The 14,379-nt window shown below is 39.1% G+C and overlaps 1 protein-coding gene and 1 pseudogene across 1 annotated transcript in view; both read left to right on the top strand.

Annotated features, from left to right (window-relative positions):
- The window catches only part of NHS (NHS actin remodeling regulator), a 443,126-nt gene that overhangs the window by 59,417 nt on the left and 369,330 nt on the right, over positions 1-14,379 (top strand). The window lies entirely within an intron of this gene.
- LOC140509415 (5S ribosomal RNA) lies at positions 8,479-8,597 on the top strand (annotated as a pseudogene).

Genomic DNA, 14,379 nt, shown 5'->3' with positions numbered 1-14,379 from the left:
AGTGAGGCAGCACAGCATCATTTCATCTTAGATGAGTGAAACCTCTGTCTTGCCTGTGGACCTTTGTCTGGCCCAACCGCCGCAGAGTTAGCAACAGTCAGTAATGACTTGTCTGAAAAGGCTCTCAGGCTAGATCAGGGTTGGGACACATGGGCAGGCTTGATTAGACTGCAAAGAACAGATCTAAACCCAGCTTCCAGCAATTATGTCAGACTGTCACTAGATTTTTTCTGTGTGTTCAAAATATTCCATTTCCCCATCTGTAAAATGGAGATAATCCTCCTTTACCTTGCAAGGCTGTTGTAAGGATTAATTAGCTAATGTTCGTCAAGTGCTTTGAAGATGAAAAGCACTGTGAAAGTGCTAAGTCGTATTAAGAAGATGCCAGAAGTGCCCCTTGGACATACTCTATTTCCTTTCCTTTTTCTATTTAGCATTGATGTTTTTCTTGATTTTTTTTTTTTTGATGTGTGTATGTGTTTCATCCTACAAAGGCTTGGCATAGTAAGTAGTACAATATAGAGATCTTTACAATAACAAAGAAAACTCTACCTTGTTTCATGCCTTCACACTAATTGGCTCATTTTAGGCTTATCAACTGGCATTCATCTACTGACTTTTCAGACCAGAATGTTTTAATAAGTAAGCTTTGGTGGTTATTTTGAGGTGAATGGTTTTTTTTTCCTAACACTGTTCCTGCTAAGGCAGAATCACCCCTCATATGCCCTTGGCAGTAGGAATTATATGTTAGATCAGTGGATGATGGTGATGGATGGCTCTACACTGTTCACATTCTCTTTGAGTCTTTGAAGCTTAAATAGCAGGATGCTTGCCAAAATGGAGAAAAATGTGATTTTTTTGGGGGGAGGGGGAACTTCTGCACCTCTCTAGCATTGACAGCTTCTTAAAATAATAAAGTAGACATTCCAAAATTCTGTAAATGGCGATAATCCATTTTGATATGTATGCTTATGTGGATATGTGTCCATGGCTGTATATTGTTCTGGAATTCAAGAGGAAAAAATTACAGAATGATTCAGTCACAAATTGGAATATTAGGAACCTTAAAAGAACCATTATTATTTAGCATGTATATAGTATCTATATATAGTATCTACTATATGTCAGGTACTTTATACATATTATTTCTTTGATCCACACCATAACCCTTGGGAGGTGGGCTTCATTTTTCATTTTCCAAACTTTCAAGCTTTATTTTTCTGTTGAGGCAACTAAGGCAAATAGAGGTTAAGTGACTTGCCCAGGTCATTCAATTAGAAATCTGATCACATTTCTTGTTATGGATCTTCCTTGCTTTATTCTAAAGATGCGCTTGGAAAAAGTTAGATATGAATCACGTTTTTGTGAATTGAATAATATCTCAACTGTCCCAGGGTAGTTTGTTGTTTCAAAGAATATCTGAGTTGGAAGATATCTCACAGCACCTCTAGTCCAACAATATCTGAACAAGAATACTCTTGACTATGAGCCCCCAAAGTAGTTATCTAGTCTTTGCTTGAAAACCTCCCAAAAGGAGAAACACATTACCTTCTGAGACAGTTTGTTTCACTTTTGGAACCCTCTAATAATTAGGAACATTTTCTTTACACTGAGTCTGTTTTTTTAATTTTATTTATTTTTTTTTTTTGCAACTTACAATCATTGTTCTTAGTTCTTCCCCTTCTTGAGCAAAAGAAAACAAATGGAATACCTTTTCCTTATTACAACCCTTCAAATACTTTGAGATAATTATCATTTATCATCCATCTTCTTCCCCACTCCACATTCCCCCAGATCCAACTCTTCCTTGGTCCCAGTAAGTTTCTTCAGCAAATTCTCATGTTACATGATCTTGAAGTTGTTTCTCATCCTGGTTACCCTCTCTTGTGTACTTTATTAAATGAATCTTAGAGTAAATCCTTTTGAAAAGTGATGCATCCTCTTAACAGTGGCACAGTCATCTGCTAATCTATTTATAAATCACAAGCTCATGTACTGAATTTTCCTCAGGAAGGTCACACATATATACATATAGAATAATAGATGCTATGTGTAAAGTTTTTCCAAATAAAACTGTGAACATAACCCTATTTGAATCACTTACAGGTGTGCTAAATGGTTGATTTAGTTACTTTTTAATATTTAATACTCTTCTCTTTCTCCAGCTAGATGCCTCTTTTGATTTGCCATCTAAATGAAATTCAAATGATAAGTGACTCAGTGCTTGTGACATGAAATCTCAGCACAGGGCTGGAAGTTTGTTTTTAATATGTCTTCCTTTTCTAGCTATATCTTCCTTATTTTGAGTCACATTAATACTCCTCCGAGGCTGAAACTGAAGCAGTTAATGTGCTTTTCTTTGAATGTCCTTCTGATAAAACCTCCTTCTTTTCTTAAGCCTCTTCTCTATTTTAGTGAGGAATTCCAGAGTTCACTTTGAGTTGGGAACTGAGAGTGCAACTAAACCTGTCAAACCTGTAGAAAAATATGCATCTTATATTCCAGCTGTTCCTTCAATGTGTTACTTAAGAGCTATTTTCATTTTGTTACCTGTCAAACATACACAGAATGGTTGACCTACTCACTTGGATGTCATCAGCTAACTTTGTTTAGATATCATTTTTCTATACCGTCAAATCAATGGCCAGAAGAATAGATTTATCAGTTGAGACTTTCCCCCAGCCTTGCTGAGAGCCAGAATGGGAGCATGTAATGGAAATAGTTCACAACCTAGAGCCAAGGAGATCTGAGTCTGAATTTCCTAGTTGTTTAACCACAGACAAGTAAAAATAAGAATGACAATAATCTTAACACTATCTACCTCTTGGGATTGTTGTGAGTAAAGCACTTTGTATACTATTTTAATGTAAGTCATAATTTTATGTAGCCCAGATCTGTTAGAAAATGGGAGTTCTGCATTTTGCCTCCCTTGCCCCCATCCCCACCCCCACCCCAGTTATCTCCAGAAGGTCAGATATAGGCAAAGGCAGCCTACCACCTCAGCCCTAGTAAAGCTCACTAGGTTGCCTTGGAAACTGAATCCTATTGTTGCTTGTAGGTAATGGTTTCCCAGAGTACAGTGGACTTGGACTGACTATCTGAAACTCAATTGAGAACTCTCTCCAACTGCATAGCTTCTATTGTTAGACTTGTTGTTAACCTGAAAAGCTTGAGTACAGAGAATGTGAACCTTGTATATCATAAACCCTTTTGGCAATCTGGTGAAGCCTATGGACCCCTCTTAAAACTATTCCCTTCACTATATATTGTGTGAATTTTAGGTTTCTACAGGACCTCACCAAATTATCCTGTGTCTTATTATATTATAGCTGTTTAATTGAGGTAGGGTTGTGTCTGTAATTCAGTGATACAACACCTGCCATATTAACAATGCCCAATAACATTTCCCTCTTGTATAAAGCGTTGATCCGTGATTAAAGTCTGAGATTCCTAAATGGTTTCCCAGAAGCAATTTAAGGGAAAAACAAACCTGATGAAAATTGTCAACCTACGCCATTGTGAAATGTTCTTGTCCCCATGGAAGGGGACAGTCAGACAGTGTGTTATAAAAGCTGTAGCATCCCCATAAGACTCTCTGACTTCTTCAGTGTCTTTGATGTAGTCTGTGGTATTCCAGGTTGAAGCATGGGACTGGAAATCAAGGATCAGTATGGTCTAGGTCAGGGAACCCTAAGATCTTTTTTAAAAATTTATTTTATTTTCAATTCAGGGAACAAAATAAGTATTTCCATAGCACAGTACAATAAAAAAGATAATTGAACACGAAACAACAAATCTTCCAAGTACAACTTGCTATTGCCTCCAAATACAGAACAAAATTATCTTGTAAATTTCTTTTTTTCCCCTCTCCCCACCCCCACTTGCCCTAGAGATGGCTACCATTAGATATAATGCTGTATATGTGTATATGTATATATATGTGTGTATGTGTGTGTGTGAGTGAAATTATTCTATCGTTACTTCTATTTATTAGTTCTTTCTCTGAATTCAGATAGCATCTTTCTTCATATATCTTTTATTTTTAATTTGTGTATTATATAATAGTCAAAATAATTTGGTCCTTCTATAGCCAACAACTAGATTGTACACTCCCCCAAATCAGAGATCATGTCATATTGACTTTAGTATCTCCCCTAGTCAGAGGCGTAGTGGATCAAGAACTGATCAAAGAGCCACAGAGATCCGGTCTCGGTCCTGACAAATACTAGTTCTGTTATCCTGGGCAAGTCACTTAACCAACCTCATCCACAGCTGTAGAATGAGGAGATTATACTTAATGGCCTTTGAGGTCATTTCCTACTCTAAATCTATGATCCTCTAGGTTGCAGGGAAGGTGTCAACTTACATTGGCAGGGGAAATTTCCTTATCCTGGAGTTCTCTCTATCAGTGGAATCACACTCCCAGTCCCTCTCTTTCCTCTATTTGCTGGTACAGCAATTATCTCTAACAGATGCTTAGTAATTAATTGATGAACACAATGCTGATATCATTCCTTGATTCTGTTTAGGGAAGTCCTTGTCAGCATTGATACACCTTTCCTCCATTTTTCTCAGGGACTTCATTGTCAACAATAGATATTCTTGGCACCCATTCCTCCCCACAGTGATCTTTGAAGAAATTAGAAGTAGTTCCTTCTGAGAAAAAATGTTAACGAATCTTCAGTTCAGCTCACTTTGGCCTAACTAACTTGTGTTACTTAAAACTAGAAAACCTTCATGCCCTTTAACCTCCCCCTCCAGAACACTAGGAAAATGAAATTGCCTTCTCTTGAAAGAATCAGCAGGTGGGTTAATTAGTTGATGATTATAAAATGCTTCAAAAAGAAGAAGAAGTATTTGTTGTTTGTGTGCCAGTGGATAAAGTGTACTGGTATTTTGGTCCTAATTAAAATTAATCATAACCTTGGAAATTGCAATGAAACTCAGGTAGAGTAGCTGCTAGGTGCTGAAAATGAATATTAATGAAATGGATGGAGAGCCACAAAACTAGGAGGATCTGGGATCAAGATCTGCCTCTGGCCTGTTCAGGGAATAGGCCTGTTTAAGAAGTGGTCAGGGGATGGCCCCTTTAATGAGGCAAAGAAAAATAACTAAATCAGGCTGGGAGAGAAACAGAAACAGTTACTACTGATAATCACTCTTAAGCCAGGAAGGTTTTCGGAAAGGAAAAAGGAAAGGATTGTATCCTGGATTTCAATTAATCGACTCAGAGTGGAGTTGGCCAAACCAGGAAGACAATTTATACAAGGACAACAGCATTTTAAAGTGAAAAAAAAAAAAACTTTGAAAGACTTAAAAACTCTGACCAATGCAATAATCAATTATGCTACCAGAAGCCCTATGATGAAACATAATACTCACCTCCTGACAGAGAAATGATGTACTCAAGTTACAGAAAAAGGCATATTTTGGGGGCTTGGCCACTGGGTGCATTCATTTTGCTTGACTATACTTGTCACAAAGGTTTTTTTAAAAAGTCTCTATTTTTGATTAAGGTTTGGAGGATTGGGAAGTCATTGGCATAATTAAGCCATTGCTATTGTTATAGCAATGTCACAAAAAGGCCATTAAAATAAATTTAAAACTGCACAGAAGGAAACAGACGTTCAAGAGGAAACATAGAAACAGGACAGTTTTGAAAGTAGCTTGTGGTATATAGTCTATATCAAACTGCTTATCATTTTAGGAAGAGAGGTTGGGGAGAGGAAAGGAGAAAAATTTGGAGCTCAAAATCTTCTAAAAATGAATACTAAAAATTGTCTTTACATATAGTTGGAAAAAATAAAATACATATTAAAAAAGGAAAAAAAAGATCTGCCTCTGATTCATATTTTAACTTGCGTTGACCTTCAGCTAGTCATAACCTTTCAGAGTTCTAGGGCAAATGGAAATAGATTCAAGGGCTAATAAACTATATGGAGGGATCCTTTGAATAGTTAAGAAAACCACATGTTAGCATCGTGTTTTATTGTGTTCTCATTTACTTTGTTAAATATTTCCCAATTACATTTAATTCAGTTTGGGAGTGGGCAGCTCGGGAGTGGGCTGCCTGTTGCCAGGCATGTTTGACACACATGTTGTAGGCCAGTCTCTGAGAATATGTAATACTGCACTGACCTGCACTGGGAGATTTTTCTCACCTAGTACCAATTAAACAACAGTCCAATCCCTGTTCATTTACTGACTGCGACACAATTTTTCTTCCTAGAGTAGCTCTCATATCTCCACCTTTTACCTTGATGCTGTTTAAGAGAGTTGGGCAGACAGGGTCTGTGACACCCCATACTTAATGGCCCTGGTCACTTAGAGGTATAGTTCTCCGAGGGAGGTTGCAGAAATTGCTTTCTGGGGGTAGATGGGACTGCGGAGGTGGGGTTATCTAAAATTGATAAGTTCTGTTTGGAGCAAGTCAGGTGGCGTCTTCTCCAGATGCAAGGAGATGGGCTGTTGGAATGACTTCTCAAAGACTCTTCTAGGCCTTTGAGTCTCCAGATGGCCAATGTAAATGTAAACCACTCAGGCTACAGAGCTAAGGAATGTCCAGCCTGGGCTTTGCTTCTTCCCACTGTCTAGATTTTCTGCTAGGTGATCTAGGATGACTTTACTTCTTCAGTAAAAGTAGCCACAGAGACCAGGTTCAAATCCTGCCTCTGAGAAATATTAGTTATTGTGTGTATTTCATCCTTCATTGCCAAAGAAGACCATGCCATCGGAGAAATGATGGCATGACTTGCACTTGACTTTGTTTTGAGTGAGGGAGGGCTGTGCAGGTCACCTGCCTCATTTCTCCTCCAGAGCCAACTGAATCCAGTGACCAGATATTCATCAGGATGACTGGAGATGACCCAGGATGAGGCAGTTGGGGTTAAGTGACTTGCCCAAGGTCACACAGCTAGTGAGTGTCCAGTGTCTGAGGTGAGATTTGAACTCAGGTCCTCCTGATTCCTGCACTGGTGCTCTCTCCACTGCACCACCTAGCTGCCCCAACAAATATTAGTTATATTACTCTGGCTAACGCCAAATTGTTTTGGTTTTAGCATCCTCGGAGCTTATCACTAGCTCTCAAAAGCTTCCCAGACAGGCATCACTGAAGTTGAAGATTTTTGTCTGTTTTATTTGGCATTCTTGTTGAGTGATAGCAGGCTTACCCTCATTTATCTTGTTAGCTAAACTTCATTTGATATAATACTGGCATAATAACCTACAATAGGCCATCATGTAAATCACTTTATGTATCTGGGTTTCAGTTTCCTCATCTGTAAAATGATCAATCTCCAATTGATTCTCTCTAGTTCTAGAATTATACCTGTATTTTGCTCAGTGAGCAACTAGAGTGCTTGAAATAATGGGACACTTTAAGATAGTGTCCCATAACTTCAAGTGACTATTGTAAACACTCCAGTTCTTTTTTTCTGATTAATTTGGTTTTTTAAATTTGTTTTCAGTGTTCTACAATCACTTCCATATAACCCAGATTTTTTCCCCTCCCTCCCTCTCCCTCCCCCCTCACTTCCCTCTCCCTCCCTGAGACGGCATACAGTTTTATATAGGTTCTATACATATATTCCCATCAAACACATTTTCACCTTAGTCATGCCGCACAGAAGAACCAAAATGAATGCGAGAAATCATAAAACAAACCAAAACATAATACAAAAGAAAATGATCTGCTACATTCTGCAATTGAATTCCACAGTTCTTTCTCTGAATGTGGAAGGCATGTTGCCCCAAGAGACCACTGGGAATTTCCTAAGTCCTTGCACTGCAATGAAGTTCTAAGTCTACCAGAAAAAATCCTCACACACTGTGGTTGCTGCTGTGTACAAAACTCTCCTGCTTCTGCTCCTTTCATGAAGCATCAGATCATGTAAGTCTTTCCAGGCCTCTCTGAAGTCTTCCTATTCATCATTTCTTATAGCACAATAGTATTCCATTACATTCATATACCACAATTTAGTCAGTCATTCCCCAATTGATGGACATCCATTAATTTCCAGTTTTTGGCCACCACAAAGTGTGCGGCTATAAATATTTTTGTACGTATGGGACCCTTTCCCATTTTTATAATCTCTTGGGGATACAGTCCTAGAAGTAATATTGCTGGGTCAAAGAGTATGTACATTTCTGTAGCCCCCTGGGCATAGTTCCAAATTGCTCTTCAGAATGGTTGGATCAGCTCACAGCTCTACTAACAATGAATCAGTGTTCCAACTTTCCCACATCTCCTCCAACATTTATCATCACCCTGTTTTGTCATGCTAGCCAATCTGACAGGTATGATGTGGTATCTCAGAGTTGTTTTGATTTGCATCTCTATAATCAATGGTGGTTTAGAGCATTTTTTCACATGACTATAGATAGCTTTAATTTCTTCCTCTGAAAACTGCCTGTTCATATCCTTTGACCATTTATCAATTGAACACTCTGGTTCTTAATCAGCAAAATTAGTGGTCTTCTCTCTATGGCCATGCCACTCTGAAAGCGCCTGATCTCATCCGATCTTGGATGCTAAGCAGAGTTGGACCTGATTAGTACTTGGATGGGAGATCGCCTGGGAAAACTAGGTGCAGTTGGCTTCTTCACTCTGAAGCCCATGGATTGGACCACAATAAGTCCCTACCTAAGCTCCACTTAATGGCTGTTTTTGGACCCTCCTGGCTTAGAGTCAATCTCAGGGGTAACGGTTTCTCTTTCGAATAGTAACCCTGAGGGCCTTGCCCTCCTAGCTTGATTTTTTTTTCTTTTTCTAATTAAAGGGGCCATTGCTTGGCTACTTCTTAAAGAGGCCTAACTTAAATGCCTCTTATAGAGGCATTGCCTCACTCTAAGTGAGTACCTGAATAGGCCTTAGCCTAAAAGGGCCAGGGTCTCCCATTGCATCCTGGGCCATCTCCAGTCATCCTGATGAATATCTATCTGGTCACTGGATCCAGATGGCTCAGGAGGAGAAGTGAGGCTGGTGACCTTCACAGCCCTCCCTCACTCAAAACAAAGTCAAGTGCAAGTCCTGTCATCATCCCCCGGATGTCATGGTCCTCTTGGAGAATGAAGGACAAACACAGCAAATTCACCTTGTCATAGACTGGTATTCCCTGCTTCCCCACTGCTACCATGAATCTCAGGGTATTTGGGAACTTCATTACTTGGTTATCTTTCATCTGGAAATGTTAAAGCACTTTTAGGATATCAGTAATTATTTTGCAGAGTTCCTCCCTAAGGGGAGCCACAATAGTTTGCTTATTTTTATAAGAGAAAGGGCTAAGGCACCAAAAAAGGTCATGTGAGTCAGACATGATCAGGGACTATAATCTGGGATTTTATTAAATTATCTTTTCTAGAGATCAGCAAAAGGACACTTTCTTAGTATTAAGAAAGTTTCCACCAACTGATTAGTTTGTTGTATCTAAACATAAGACTTCTTGGCATGACCAGTCTGCTTATTGTGGTATCAATTATGTGTGTTTTTTCTGTTTGTCAGGAGTGAAGCTGAATTTGAATAGGATTCTCTTATTCATAGAGAAGCTTGAATTTTTCATTTAATTAAAATTTTTTCTTTTAAATATTTCCTAAAAGGAGAGAGGTGTATGTGTGTATGTACACTCATGTTGAGCAGTTTCTAAATTTCCCTAACTTTTTACATTAAATCATATTTTTATTAACCATTAAAGCAAAAACTTGTGAATTAGGTAATAAAGATATTATTCTTCCTATCCAGGGAGAGAAAACAGACACAGAAAAGAAATGACTTATCCAAGGTCATATGGCTAATGAGAATTGGATTTAGGATTCAAACCCATGTCTCCTGATTTTAGACTCTGCTTTTCCCACTGTACCATGATCCTTTCCTTTATCTCAGTTGTGGGCATCCTGTCAATCAAATTGAGCTCCCAGGTATTTTGTTGCCTGGGAAGTGCTTACCCAACTTGATTGCCCAAATAAGTTATGCATGCCATTCTATGACTGCATCCATTATACCCCCAACTGAAGAGTTGTCCTATTTTGAAGTCAGTTATAAAGGGTATAAGCTGTGTGAAAGTTGTTTGTTTGGGTTTTTTTGGAGGGGGGGATCCCATAGTATTGAACTGTAGAACAAAAAGCACAGTTTTCTTATGTATAGAAAACATCGGTCAGGAGCTGTTGGTGGTCAGCCATGTGAGGCTTTCTTTCAGAGCTCCTTTTAGATTTATTTCTTGTTACCTCCCTTTTGTGCTGGATCTTATATGAGTATATATATATATATATAGACATAAGCCCTTTTGTGCTAAAACTTATAGGAGTGTGTATATATACTTATATGAGTATGTATATATGCTTATATATATATAAGCAAAGAGAAGATTTTGTTCTTGGAGCTTTAGGTCTCTGTAGCCAACAGGCAGTTCTGTGTTCTACTACCTAGCTCATCATTTTTGTTTAATCTCTGAAAAGGAAGGATTAAGTTTGGAGTATGTGAGGGGAGAGATGGACCAGGACCAGGGGAGGACAGAGCAGGTTCAAAGTGAGGAAAGTGAAAAATCTGCATAGAAAATGGCATGTAGTTTTTGAATGTCATCTACAGATTACAAGCACTTAAGATGCATTGGCTGATGGTGTTGACATCAGCCCAGTGGCATGGTGTCCTCATCGGCCTCCTTAATGTAATATTGCTTGATGATTTAGTATCCCTTTTCTTTGCGCTCAACACCTAAGGTTATGGAGGGTCCCAGAGAACTACAGTGTTTCCCAGGTTCCTTACCTGACCATAGAATCAAAGGGTTGTGGTAGGCAATACTGGGGTGAAAGCAATAGATTCCATGGGGAGAATGTTCATATGTTGGTACTTCTTAAAGAAAGAATTTTCCTTCTTTGAGTCCCATCACTCTGGTTTTCAGTCCCATCCACCACCTCAGCACATAGCAGTAAGAATAATTTATATTTATACAGCACTTAATAATTTGCCATATCTCATTTGAATCTCATAACCACACTGTAAAGCTAGATGCTGTATGTTTTATTCCCATCTTACAGATGAGGAAGCTGACTCTGAGAGAGGTTTAGTGATTTGCCTGTGGTCACAGAGCTGGTATGGGTAAAAGGCAAGATTCAAATGTAGGTCTTCCTGACTCCAAGTCAAGAGTTTTATCCAATTACTCAGTTGACAAGAATTTATTAAGAACTTACTATATATTCCAAGCACTGGTAATACAAGTGTACGTAGATACTGTGTTACTTGGATAAAAGTTAAACAGTCCCTGCCTTTGGGGAGCTTATAATCCAGCCATAGGAGTTGCCAAGTACATATATTGGTATATTCAAAATAACTAAAGGATTATTTCGGATTAGATAACGCATTAGCATTTGGGGAAAATCAAGAGAGCGTTCTTGTGGAACTGAATGCAAAGAAATAAAAGAGAGAAAAGTGTCCACCATTAGTAACTAACGTCTGAAGGCTTATGGAACTTGTATTTTCATTGGACCCCAAAATGGAGATCAACCTCCTCAGTTGAGAGAAGTTTGTAGAGTGGGTTATTTCATGGTTCTGTTAGGGTTAGATGCATATTTTATAGTCTGTGTGTGTTAACATGTATATCTATGTGTAAATGTCAATGGTATCACCCCTGCATGAAACTATGGCAATGTAGGGGCAGCTAGGTGGCTTATTGGATAGAGTGCTGAGCCTGGAGTCAGGAAGACCTGAGTTCAAATCCAGATACTTACCAGCTGTGTGACACTGGGCAATTCATTTAACCCTATTTGCCTCAGTTTTGTCATCTGTAAAAGGAGCTGGAGACAGAAATGGCAAGCCTCTCCAGCATCTTTGCCAAGAAGACCCCAAATAGGGTCATAAAGGGTCAGACACAACTGAAATGACTAAACAACAAAATGGTAATGTGGCCCAAGTGTTGAGATGTTAAATTCACTTGTATTTGGTCTCCAATAACATCATGTTTTTCTAGGCAACTCTATGGAATCAGAGGAGACATATGGGGGAATGAATTCCAGTAAGATCTCCAGAGAAATTAGAGAAGGGGATCTTTGCTGGGTTTTGTATTTATAATTTCAATCTTTTTTGCCTTTGCCTAGAATAACAACAAAATCAAAGTCTTCAGGGATGATTTATTTTAGGATTATATCCTCCTTTTATTGTCCATTTAGCACATGACCTGTCTATCACAAAAATTTAACATTAGAAAAATAAACAAATCCTTAGTAGTGGATAGTAGCCCATAAGTGCAGGCCACTTCTCGGGACAAGAGCACAGAATTAGGCAAATGAGAACCAGTTCATTAGAAAATTCATAGTGATAATAAAATGAGTAATAATAGCAATAATAACTAGCATTTCTATATAGTGCCTTACTATAATACATATATACATTATATATATATACATACATTTTATATATATGTATATACATATATTGGTTTAGAAAAACTAGAGTAATTCTTTCCTATGAATTGTGGCAATTGTCCACAAATAAATCTGTGTGTGATTCTGGATCCACATTTGAGTTATTGATAAGTTGCTATGAAAATTAATAGCTATTATTTCCCTCTCATTTTTCCTCTAGAAATTATGAACAGCATATGAACTTTTGGTACATAGTTTGAGTTAGGAGGCATTGTGGAACAGTAGAAAAAGTGTTGGATTTAGAGTCTAAGGGACCTGAGTTCAAATTTCAGCCCTGTGGCTTACTGTCTATGTGGCTAGTGATCTAACCTCAGTTTAAATGTAAAATGATGGGGTTGGACTAAGTGGCCTCTCAGATCCATTTCATCTCTGATGCTTTGTTTTCTAGGATCAGCAGCTATTCTTTTCACATTCTGTTTGGAAATCAGTTAGCCACAACTGCCATATTCAGTGAGATGTCTTGACATAGTAGCAGCACAGATTCTTTTAAGGAGCTATTTTCTCCAGTTAATTTTTGTACTTCCTTTTCCATTTGTTCAGTTTTCTTTTCCAAAGAGATGTTCTCATCAGTGAATTCTTTTTTTATACTTTTAAAATCATTGGCCAGTTTTTCTTCTATTTCCTTCTTCAGCTGTTCCAGGAGAACTGTTTGTGCATGTGAGCAGTTCATAGTCCCTTCTGAAGTTTCAGATGGAAATACATTCTCACCACTGACCTCTTTAGTATTTGTGTTTTGGTTTTTGTCCCCATAGAAAGATTCTATGGTTTTTTTTGCTATTCTTTTGCTTTTTCTTGTTCATGATGGTGATTGTGTGTTGTGGCTTCTGGTTGTTTCAGTTAGAAGCTGCAGAACTTGGTGTTGAGCTGACTTGTGTGAAAAAGCTAAGAGCACATTTTTGTTTTGTGTTTCTCTGATTAGCCCTGGGGTTAGCTTGTTAAGTGTGTGGGAGGAGTGGTCTGGTCTCAGGAGATCTCCTCAGCTGAACTGAGGCAAAGGCAAGGTCAGGGGATGGTGATCCCAGCTGCCCTATTGTCTTCCCTTTCCCCTGGAGTGCTGAGGCACACCTAGATCCTAGTGCAAGTTTCCACCCCTCCTGGGGTTCCTCTCCTGGCGCTGAGGCTTGCCTGGGTCCTAGTGCGAGTTTCCTCTGTGCTGGGTTCCCTTTCCTTCAGGTTTGCCTCTGCCACAGTAGGAGGAATCCCCCTTAGCTATTTTCCTGGCTGTTCCCACTGATCCAGGATTTTTCTGGGGAAATATTTTATGGTTCTTTCAAGGTCATCAAGAGGGGAGGAGAGAGCACTCCGCCATCCTGGCTCCCGGAAGTTCAAGTAAGTGACTTACAGACATTTAATCTGCAGGCAGAAAGTCTCAGGAGCTGCTGTGCTGATATCTGGTGCTCAGTGACTGTCACTGGCTCGGCTCTGCTGGTCTCTCACCCTGGGCTGAGGCTCTGCTGGTTCCGCCTGCTGCTGTCTCAGGTTTCCCAGAGTCCTTCCCCTCCACTGCGCTGGAAAACCCTGCGCTGTGTGCTGTGGGCTCACCCCCGTGGAACAGATCCTTCCCGTGGACCTTCCTGTCTGTCCTGGTCTGTGAATCTGCCATAGTCTCTCTCCTACTGGATTCTGCACCTCCAAAATTTGGTCAGATTCTCTTTTTAGAGGTATCCGAAGGAGTTTGTCTAAGAGCTTAGGTGAGTCGTTGCTCTCACTCCACCATCTTGGCCTGTAAGTATCAGCAGCACAGATTCTAAAAGTGGTTTTAGACTTTGCCTATTGAGGGTCACAGGGTCTGTTGTCACCTTTAATCTTCACCGTTATCCTAAGAGTTATCCAGGAGTTAAAGATGTTATGGAAAAAGAACTAGAGGCATAGAAAACTTCCACTCCCATAACATTTTAAGTTTATAAAGTACTTCCCTCATAGTAACCTTGTGATGTAGGTAGTGTAAATATTACTACCTCCATTTTA

The sequence above is a fragment of the Notamacropus eugenii genome, chromosome 5 (genome assembly GCF_028372415.1).
Source record: "Notamacropus eugenii isolate mMacEug1 chromosome 5, mMacEug1.pri_v2, whole genome shotgun sequence".
Classification (NCBI taxonomy): Eukaryota; Metazoa; Chordata; class Mammalia; order Diprotodontia; family Macropodidae; genus Notamacropus; species Notamacropus eugenii.
Note: the sequence above shows the minus strand (reverse complement) of the source record. Positions and strands in the feature narration are given on the sequence as shown.